The sequence below is a fragment of the Elaeis guineensis genome, chromosome 4 (assembly GCF_000442705.2).
Source record: "Elaeis guineensis isolate ETL-2024a chromosome 4, EG11, whole genome shotgun sequence".
In the NCBI taxonomy this organism is placed as follows: Eukaryota; Viridiplantae; Streptophyta; class Magnoliopsida; order Arecales; family Arecaceae; genus Elaeis; species Elaeis guineensis.
In genome coordinates, this window is record NC_025996.2 from 27425175 (window position 1) to 27435908 (window position 10734).

The following is a 10734-nucleotide window of genomic DNA, read 5'->3' on the forward strand; positions in this document are numbered from 1 at the left end:
ATATATATATATATATATATTATATATATATATATATATATATATATATATATATATATATATATATATATATATATATAGACACACACACACACACACATACATACATATATATAGTTACATCCATTTCCCAAGTGCAATGCAGTAAGATACACTTTTAGATTAACGTCTTATGCCTCATGCAATAAGGTGCTCCATGGGAAGAATAAAAGTTTCAATTGCATGACTCACATGTTGACTTAAGAATATGTTGAATTAAAGTCAAGTAATCTGAGCCCACGGTTAAATAAGCTTTGATCGATTATTATACCAACCAACAATGACCATAGCATAGCTTGTACCCATCTTCCATCTAGAAGTAGGCTTCATGTTTTTATTTTCGTTGCGTTGTTATTCAAATAATTGAACGAGTTAACTCCACTAAGTTGCGCTTCCATCGTTATTTAAAAAGTTCTTAGTTTGTCCATGCGGACACGCAAGATGCCCATGCCTTGGAAGTGGACACAGCGCGAGATCCCTCTCGTGTGCTGCTTCACATGTGGGTTTAATGGAAGGGAAAGCCACGCTCAATACCTCATTTATCCTTAAAATACTCACATATTTGGGTAGACTCTTATCCGTTTCCATAATGAATTCGGTGATCTTTCTAAATTATTAGAAAATAAATACTCCGGATATGCTAACCTGTGAATGAGTTTGTTAGCTTTCAGATTTGTGCCCATGGTGTCTCTAGCCTATGGTGGATTTTTGGGGCTGGATATGTATAGAGAGAGCGAGGACAAAAGGAGGGAGGAAAAAGGCTCAACTCCCGGGGGCCGCACACGGCTCGAGAACGAGGGACAGGGACGCGTTTCTTGCGAGTCGCCCACATCATTCGTCCAGAAAACCAGCTCCAAGAACGTCTTTCCATGCATTTTCTATCTATATTTGGCTGTCCACATATTTACTAATTCTATTGTATTCCCGTCATTTCACTGCAACAGTTAGAATCTAAAACGAAGAGCTAAGATGATAAAAACTCTTTTTATTATAATAACTTATATTTTTGGAGACGATAAATATAAATGTCACTGTATATCTATATAAAGTGATGTCAGACGACAAGTATTACATATACGTCATTAAAACATAGAATTTAATGACTAACTTAGTTGTTCATCACTTTAAACTAATGTTTTTGTTACGGTGGGAGAACAGGTCTCCTAAAGCTAAAAACTTTTAACTGACAATATCATGGATGCTGCCCATTACCAACTTCATAATAATAGGTAATAAATTTGAATGTGCAATTTAAAAAAATGTAAATTATACCTTGAGTAAATGAAAGAGCACCGCGGACTAATTAGTTGACAATTACATAGAAATTTTTTTTGTCAAACTATGAAGGGGCACCTTCTCTTTCAAATCAGCAAAGGTGCAACTACTTATCTTTGCATTATTCTGTTTTTCCTACAGCATTTCTTATATCTGAGGTACTTGAATGAGAGTGAAAAATGAACTGAAAGGTTATATACATTAATTATTGTAGCCTTTTCTTTTTCTTTTTTCAGGGCTTGCTTGTGAATGTTGTCTTTCCATGAAACTTAATCTAAGGAATAATTTATCGCTACATGAGATAATTAATGTTAGCCAACCAATACTTAATTAAAATATACTCCAAGGAGGCAGGGAGTTTTTTTTTTTTTTTTTCTTTGATTTATTTTAATCTGAGATTGAGAAGATTCTTATAGAGTTTTGCATAATACTTCAGCACAAATCAGGTGATCAAATGAGCATGTACGGTGAAGTTGTTCAAGACATATTACATGCACATGCCTTGAGTTAATACTATGCTTAATTATGTTTAAATATAAATTGATTCTAGTACCAAAGAATGCTAGGGCTCAACAACCATGGTATGATAGAGGGCCTTTGTACATCACTAGCTATTTCACACTATGAGGCCAATTAGATGATCATCAGGATTATGAATTTATGAGTACTTATATAAGCAATAGTTAATTAAATATTAGAACAAATTTGAATAACGATTTAGCACAATAAGCATACCTGGCATTATGAGGATTCTTCCTTTATGTTATAAAAGAATACATGGCATTATTATAATATAAATTTATAAATATGGTCATTATACATAAGTTGCATGTTTTGTAGTAGCTGCATATGTATAATATCCGATGTAGAAATTTCATATCTACATGTTTTTATTGTTGGCAATAGAATTGTCAGATTGTTATAAGTGGTCCTATTTATGTTGCAATTCAATAAATCTGAAAAGAGGCAAACCAAGCAATTAACTGAGTTGTTAATCATGTATGGTAAAGAAACTAGGGATAATCAGGTGGGGCTCCTATTTGATCTAGCCGTTGGACCAACATTTGCAATTTAATGTATATGAAGATTTTTTTTTTGGTAAAATGTGTATGGAGATTTATGACACCCATAGACTAATGTAATGTAGGGTCCCTTATGTCCAAATCCATATCAAAAAGTCAGATATTTAAATATTTTCTATGTATATGTTAAACAGTTGGACACAGAAATGTGCAATATTAATAATAATAGTATGCTAATATATATGATATAACATACATAATTTAAAATTTACAATATTTCTAATAATCTCTACATGATAAAATCTATATTTATCACAATACAATAGATTCGGATGTGATTCTAAACTATACGCCTCAATAATGAAATTTTTATTTTTATTAGAGCTAATAATTTTTATGCTTGTTTAATCGACCATAAAGCTACCTCCAAAACATTCCATATTGCAAATCATAATGAATGGCATGAATTTTAAATTTAACTAATTTATTAATGTATTATACTCATTAATTTATATTAAGTATTTAACAAAATTAATTCTCTGTTCTAACTCTTGTAAGTGTAATCACCAGTAACCAAGGAATGTAAGAACAATATTACTAAAAACTTTAGCCAAATAACAACTTATTATAATGCTAACAGAACAGATTATCTGCACGGCTTAGCGGCCTTGTTATGCGGCCACTATATTTTCCTTTTGTTTCTATTTTTTTTCCCCCCTGAACCAGCATTATGGTGTTATAATTAAATGCTTTCTGGAAAAAATAAAAAATAAATCCTTTCTGATCACCACGTAGGGAAGGCAGCAACGAGTGCTTCACAATAGAAAATCATAGAACGATACGCAGAAAAGCGGGAGTAATTTTTGTTACGTTATAGCCAGACAAACAGTATCGTGAACGAGAAAAGAAAGAGAAGGATGGAAAGGAATGCGAGGAGAGGACTGGAGGTGGTAATTTACTCTCGCATTTCTACCCTTCACCGGCATTTTACTCACTAAAGTGTTCTTTATATATATATATAAAAGGTCAAAAAGGTTGGTGACTTGATAATAGAGGAGCCGGCGACCGAAGCCCTGATAAACGGCGGTATATATATAATGCTAAATATATATGTTGAATATGTTATTGTGATATCCGATCTGATCGGACTTGGTATCAATCTGGGTCTGGTTCTTATGATTTTTAAAGCATCGATAGAACAAAGAGGAAAAAATAATGGAGAGTAGACTCTTTCTTGATGGAAGTTTTCTTCATCCGATTTATCGAAGAGAAGCCAATTTCGAGGAGTGAGATTCAGCTTCTCTCTACTCTATTTAAAGCGCCCCCCCCACCTTTCCCTTCTATCCGCATCAGAGTTTATGGGAGTTCGCCACCGATTTGTGAAGCTCCGTCGCAAGTGTTTTCCTCCACTACGGTAGCTGAAGGCTCCACCGTCGATTTTTAATAAGTATTTTCTTTGAGTTTACTGATAGTGAACATCATCGCCAACTGTCGGTTTGAGAATCCTCAGTTGTGCCACCGAGGCCCACATCGCCAAGCACAACTGCCGCTTGCAAGATGCCCTCCCTTGTTCCGACAAAATGGGGAGCACCAGTCCCTATATCACCAAGAAAAATAGGGAAGAAAAAGAAAAAAAAAAAGAAAAGAGAAGAAGAAAAAAAAAAAAAAAATTCTCTCTCTCTCCCTTTACTTGCTTTCCTTGATTCCTCTTTCTTTCCTATTTTCTCTCTCTATAAAATTTTTCTCTTGATTGATCTAATAAAAATTTTTTTTTTCAATGATTCTGACTTGACCCTTCTGAAGTGAGTCTTAATCTATTGTCGTTTGATAGCCTGCCAGTTTCCATTTGGACCTTTGTCGAACTATTGAAGTTTAATCCTTTAATTTCTATAGACCTATCTGTATTTTAGTTGAAGTATAATTTGATAAAATCACTTTGATCGGACTGATCAAATTGTCGAACAGCATCACTTGATCAGCTTTGTTCCACTTCTACCTCTTTCATTTTTACCTCTGATATTCTCTCTCTACTTGATTTATAAAGCCAATGAAGGATCCTAAGCTTTGTTCTTTTAGATCAAAATTGATCTACTAGAGAGATTTCGAATCATCTTATTGGTTGGACAGCTCTACACAATCAGAGCTTTTGTCAAGCATCACATAATTTATTTTTTATAATTGATCTCTATTGAATCCTTGCATCTTCAATGATCTTGATTAAATGAAGTTATTTAATCGAACTGATCTTTGATTACAGACAGCGTACTAACCTCCATCTTAAATCTTGTTGAGCACTACTAATTTGATTATCCTCGATCTCTATTGAACCATCTATATCTTAGTTTAATCTCTATTTAATGAAGTTATCACGATCAAACTGATCCAAATCATTAGATGTGATTATCTATTAATCATGCCTTTTCATAATTATCTGTATCCTTTCTAATTATTAGACTTGATTCTATATAGGAGTGTAATCATCTCGATAAGAAGATGTCCAATAGTGGATAGTACGATATAATCTGAATATTTTGAAAGAAAAATTTTTGAAATTATGTAGATTTGTTGGAGTGCATGTGAGATAAGTAATATTTTTTTTAAATTTATCAATAAATTATAAAATATTTTTATATTAAATTATTTTTGAATTATAAATTTGATGTATCATATTTTGAATTATTGAATATACCATTTTTTGAAATGTTAAATGATTTGTTATCAAATGTATTAAATTTGATATACATTTTTTAATTGATTTTGATGTCGCATGGTTTATGAACATTTTGATTTGAAATATTAAAATATATTTTCAAGAAAGATGTTTTGAAATATACATTGGTATTTCGATACCCCGCTAGTGGGGGTTGTGTGCTAATGCTTCGACACTCTGCCAATAGGAGTTGGGTGCTAATATTTTGATATCCTATTAGTGAGGTTGTGAGCTGGCACTTTAATATCCTACTATTGGAGATTATGTCGTAGTACTTTGATTGAGTTCATGACTGTCAATATGATTGTGATATTTAAAAAAAAAGTCAATTATGAATAAAAATAAATTTTAAATAGATTGAATTCGTATGGATTTTATTTTGATTGGTACTGTATGTTTTGAAATGATGTATCTTGTATGCTTATTTTTAGTATATTATTATTACTAAATTTATCTAACTAAAGTATTCATTGCTAACTATATCGTCGAGCTCATTATTCTATATATTATTATTTTTATAAATCTTGAGAGCTAAGATGAAGTGGGAATATGTTCGGAAGAGTAATTAGAAGCAAAACTTTGATATTTTTGTTTTAGATTAAAAATGTTATTGAAGTTTGATGTAAGATTCTTAAATATTATTGGATTTTATAAGAATAAAGTTGATTTCAATTGGTTAAATTTTTGATTTAATTTATTAATTATTTATTCTATTATTATTTTATGATATCATATTGAGATATCTTGCACCACTGTTGCTTTATGATATCCTGTTTAGGTACTTTGCATGAGTATACAGTGATTGTCATAACGTCTGGCTTGCGATCCCGGATCGAGGATGTGATAAGCATATTTTGATGCTCCAATTTTTTCTTGTTGTAGATATATGTCCTTTAAATCCATGTTGTTTGGATAGGGTTAGTTGCATGTTCCTTAAATATATTTATGATTGTACTAGATACATTATTCATTAATTGTGAAACATACATGTTAATAATTAAAATATTTTTAAAATTTCTGCTCATTTAGACTTTTATTTGGTATGAAAAATAATATAACAAAAATTGGGTGATAAAAATAATATAAAAATCTAGGATTAGAATTATCATCAAAGAGTAGTTTAATAGGGTTCATGAGGGGACGTTTTGTTGCTTGGCGAGAAATTATTGGTTGGACCTGGTCCACATTGGACTACAGATAATTTGGTACGTGGGAAATGAGTTAAATATACAGTAATGCGTGTTGTTAAGGAGAAGAAAGGTATAATGCATGATAAGACGTGTGTTAAGAAGGGAATATGGAGGGAAAGAATCAAATAATCTATGATCTACTGTGGATCACGTCCAACCAATAATTGATCCAGGAGACAGCGAGGCTAATGAAAGGGCCGGTCAGAAAATACCGGGTATCTCGGGAACAAAGGACCGGCCAAACCAACGCTCTCGATGTCCTCCACATAAAATGCCTCATCACCCTCCGATCACCAACCAATGGCCCTCCGTGGCCCCACAAACGATAGAGCAGCCTGCAGCAAGAAAGACAGGATAAGATAGATTTGCTTCCCTTTTCTACTCCATCGCTACTGTTGTTCCCCTTTCCTTCTTTCTCTCTTAGCCTTAGCCTCTTTGTATTGTGTTTAATAATTATTCTTTGTTTTAAGTTAAAACGTACATTAACGTTTGTACTTGTCGGGTTATGGTACTCGCAATGCGATGCCGCCTTAGTGTATACTTTGAGGTTATGCATCCCATGGCCTTAAAGTTCACTCAGATTTCATGAGTTTGTTGTTGTTCTTTTACTCTCACTCCAAATTTTCACTTTTGATGCATCTGTGGGTGTAAAGAGGTAGGATTAGATTAGATCATGTGTGGTCCTGATCTGACATGATATCTTGATCGGATTTTAAGATTGGAGCCAGACTCAACCCAATAGAAGATCAAATCGAATCACATTGGATCCATGGCTGAAATTTTCGATCGAATCAATCATTTGGATTGAGTCGGGTCCATATATAACCTGACTCTAATCCAAAAAATTCTGTTCTAGATTGGATCCGGTCGAGTGTAAGTCAAATATAGCTAACTATACTTTAATTACCACATAATTAACTACTATTAACTAAATAAAATAGACAACAAATAATATTATTTTTAAAATAAATTAGTATATAAAAATATTTTTAAATCTCTATTTATGTTAAAAATATTGTTCATATAAGATTTAAATTATAACTTAGAGGCTTAAACAGGTTTGGATCGAATTAGATCAGATTGCATCAGTAAACCTAAATTTGATTTGAAAAATAAAATATATCCAAGTTTAGAAGCTGATCCAATTTAGGGGTCTTTTAACATGGGGCTGACCAGATCTAAGTAGATCAGATTTGGTCGGATCACGAATCAACTCGATCTATTTGCAGCCTTAGATGTGTCTAGATTTCTCAATGCATCCATACTTCAACTGCAATAACAAAAATTATTTTAAGTTTTTTCTACGTTCATGCTCTTATGGCTATCTATTTATAGATAGTCCATAATCAAAGGGACAATTTTATTCCCATCCTCCTATATGGTGCAGGACCGTCATCATGCAAGCGTGAGGTTAATGAGATGTTGTAGAGTTGGGTGGCTTTTAAATCTCCAACATCCTTTTGTTCACGTTACTAAATCTTCTTGTCATCCTCCGCCATGCTACTAATTAAATGTTTTTGTTCGCGTCACCAAATCTTTTTGTGGTCCATTCCTTTCGAGATGTGATATTGATGGCTTGGCCATGTAGTAAAAGTACTCGGCTCTGAGGTACAACCTTATTATTTGAGGGTCCTAGGTGATGTATCTTGTCCAATTTCATAGATCTTGTATTTGGGGTGGTTAAAATGCTTTAGCCTTTCATTTGCAAATAGCTAGAAAAATTTTGTGGAGACAAATTTTGCTAAATTCCTTCATTTTTTTCCAATGAAGGAATTATATCTGTCTTCCCATGTATAATAATCAAGAATCTTATCATAATAGCTACTGTTTACTGGCTCAGTTATATAATTTTCATTTTTTTCTTGAAGTTACGCACCCTCATTAGAATGTTGAATTTTGACTTCTATCTTAAGGCAAACTAACATCCATGGAGGAAAAGAAGCATGGCTGAATATCTTTACTTTTGTTAGGCCCTTATCAGTTATATATAGTTTCAGTGAATCAAGATTTTCTTTTATGGATTTTATGTGAGATAACGTTGGCTGGCTCCTTTGTTGTTCATACCTTTACTCATTTTTGTGGCCAAACTTTGCCCTTATGGTGTAGTTTAGCATTACCGATATGCTCATCTGACTCTAAATACTTTGTCTTAGGAAAATCTTGGCAGGGTACGTATTCTTCCTCCAAAACATTTCATAACCTTCATTCAGTATATCACACCTTCAAAGCTTTAATATGCACTTTACTTCACACTCTCCACAACCTTGTCTTGTTGGTACTCTGTTCTTTTGACTTGAATATTTTTGTTGATGATGCTTCAATGTTTTTAACCTAAAGCAACATCTTCAGCTACTTTGGAAGCCATTAGCTAAGCTAGCTCTCCTCTTTGAGCGACAAATGCCTCATGACAAACCCTTCATTCATTTGACAATTGCACATCCGATGTCCTACAGAGCAATATCTGATTCTTCTTCCATGATGCAATCATCTTTGAATGCCACATGGTACCCTGTGCTGCATCATTATATAAATAATTTGCCAGTTTTATAAATAGGTTGGCCATTAATCTCCAGGAAATGATTTTAGCCTTGTGTAATTATGAAATCTAGGGTTTTATGAAGAGTCATTGGGTTCCACAAATACAAAATCAAACATGCCGACAAGATCTTAGCTCCTTCTGACATTAATTATGGAAGGCAAATTTATGAACCTTTTCAATGGTCTGCGTCCTCACCCTTCTTGGTTAATGTGTCTCCTTCGGTCACCCTAGCTAATATTGTCCTTCCCCATTCAACAATTGTCTCAATAAGTGTCTTATTTGTTGTCATGCAAATAACATCAATTATATATCCTATGCCATCCAGACTAATGTTTAACTAGCCTGACACTCTTCTTTGTTATTCAGTATTCCTCTGTGCTCCGATGTTCTCCTCTCAGGATCAAAACCCCGATGGCGATGGCGATGTTGCTTGGCAGCATTGGAAGAGAGGTCCTACCCTTGATTCTGACACCGGAAGGGGCATGAAGACCCGCAGAGAACCTGCTGCCACATGGAACTGACGATGATAATAGATTCTGGGCTTGAAGAGCTGCCATCTCTGTGTTCCTGCTGCTTTCAACATCGGATTTTCTTTTGCCTTTTTTTTTTTTCCTCCTCTTCTTCTTCTTCTTCTTCTTCCGGGGTTGTAGTTTGTGCTGGTTTTTGTTTTTGTAGCTTCCATCTCAGATTTTTTTTTCCTTCTTCCGAAGATAAATACCGATGGATGGGGGTGAGAGACAAAGGACGTTGGTCGCCGGAGTTTTGTTAAGCGAGAAGAAAACGAAAGACGAAGATACGGCTGAGGCGAGCGGAAGGCGTATGCCGTGCAAAACAAGGGGGAGAGGGCGCGGTGGGATGGAAGCTTGGGAGAATCGGGCTGCGGTCCCGTGCGAAACAGGGGAGTCTTCCCCTGTTTTCGTTCTTTAGGACGGCGAGGACACCACCTTTGCATGCGGGCCTGGTGAAGACTTGGGCTTGGGCTATTATCGGGTTGGGGTATCATAGAGAGAGGGAGAACAGTGCGTATATTAGGAGCTCCGATGGGTCATTTTGAGTAGCTCCATCTCATCTGAAATCATGCGACTTGATGGTCAAATGTCAGTTTCAATAATTTGTTCCCCTGGCTTGGAAAACAGCAAGAGGATAGAAAACAGGAGCGACTGAGATACAGACACCTGTTAGCTGTATCGAACCAAACTCAGGGTATAAACAAGCACCGAATCTCTATATTTAATCCTTGTCAGATTATTTGGTAACATGGAAAAATAACACAAATTTTTGTATGGTTAATGGAGATCAACATTTGCCTTTTTCCTTTTCGAGTGAGTCAGAGCAGGTATCCATGGGCCTACTTGTCCGTTTCAGGTTATATTCTTCACATGAAAGGATGATTGATCGTCTTTCGCTCGCGACATCAACCATTGGAACGCATTTTGTATACCTTTTTAAAATTTTCCAACCTCTTTTTCTCATCCATCGGCACAGGTTACCATATCGATGTCATACTTTGAAAGCTGCATAAATTACGATCCAATGGTATATGCTGCGAAAAAGATCAATTATTTTTTGGTGCTGGAGATACAGCCTGTACCCCTACTTGTTATCGTGATCTCATGCATTGGTTGATCTATCATGTATGCATTGTCAATAATGTTGCTAATCTAATTCTTACGGCAGTATGTTTTTTCTAATATATATTTATATAGTAGCAATCAGCATTTGCGCCTGAAAGCTACTCGATTGTTTATTTAGTGGGAGACCGCTTCTGCAAATTGGTGGTGAATGAAGATACGGGCAAGATCAGGTGTGGACCATCTGGGTCATTTTCTAGCACTCTTGGGTTATAAAAGTGGCGGATTACAGGAGTTTAATTGTCTTTTATCTCAATTAGTCTCGAGCACAATTAGTCTCGAACATGGAACAGCATTCGCAAGTCAACAATGAATGATGAACAGGGAA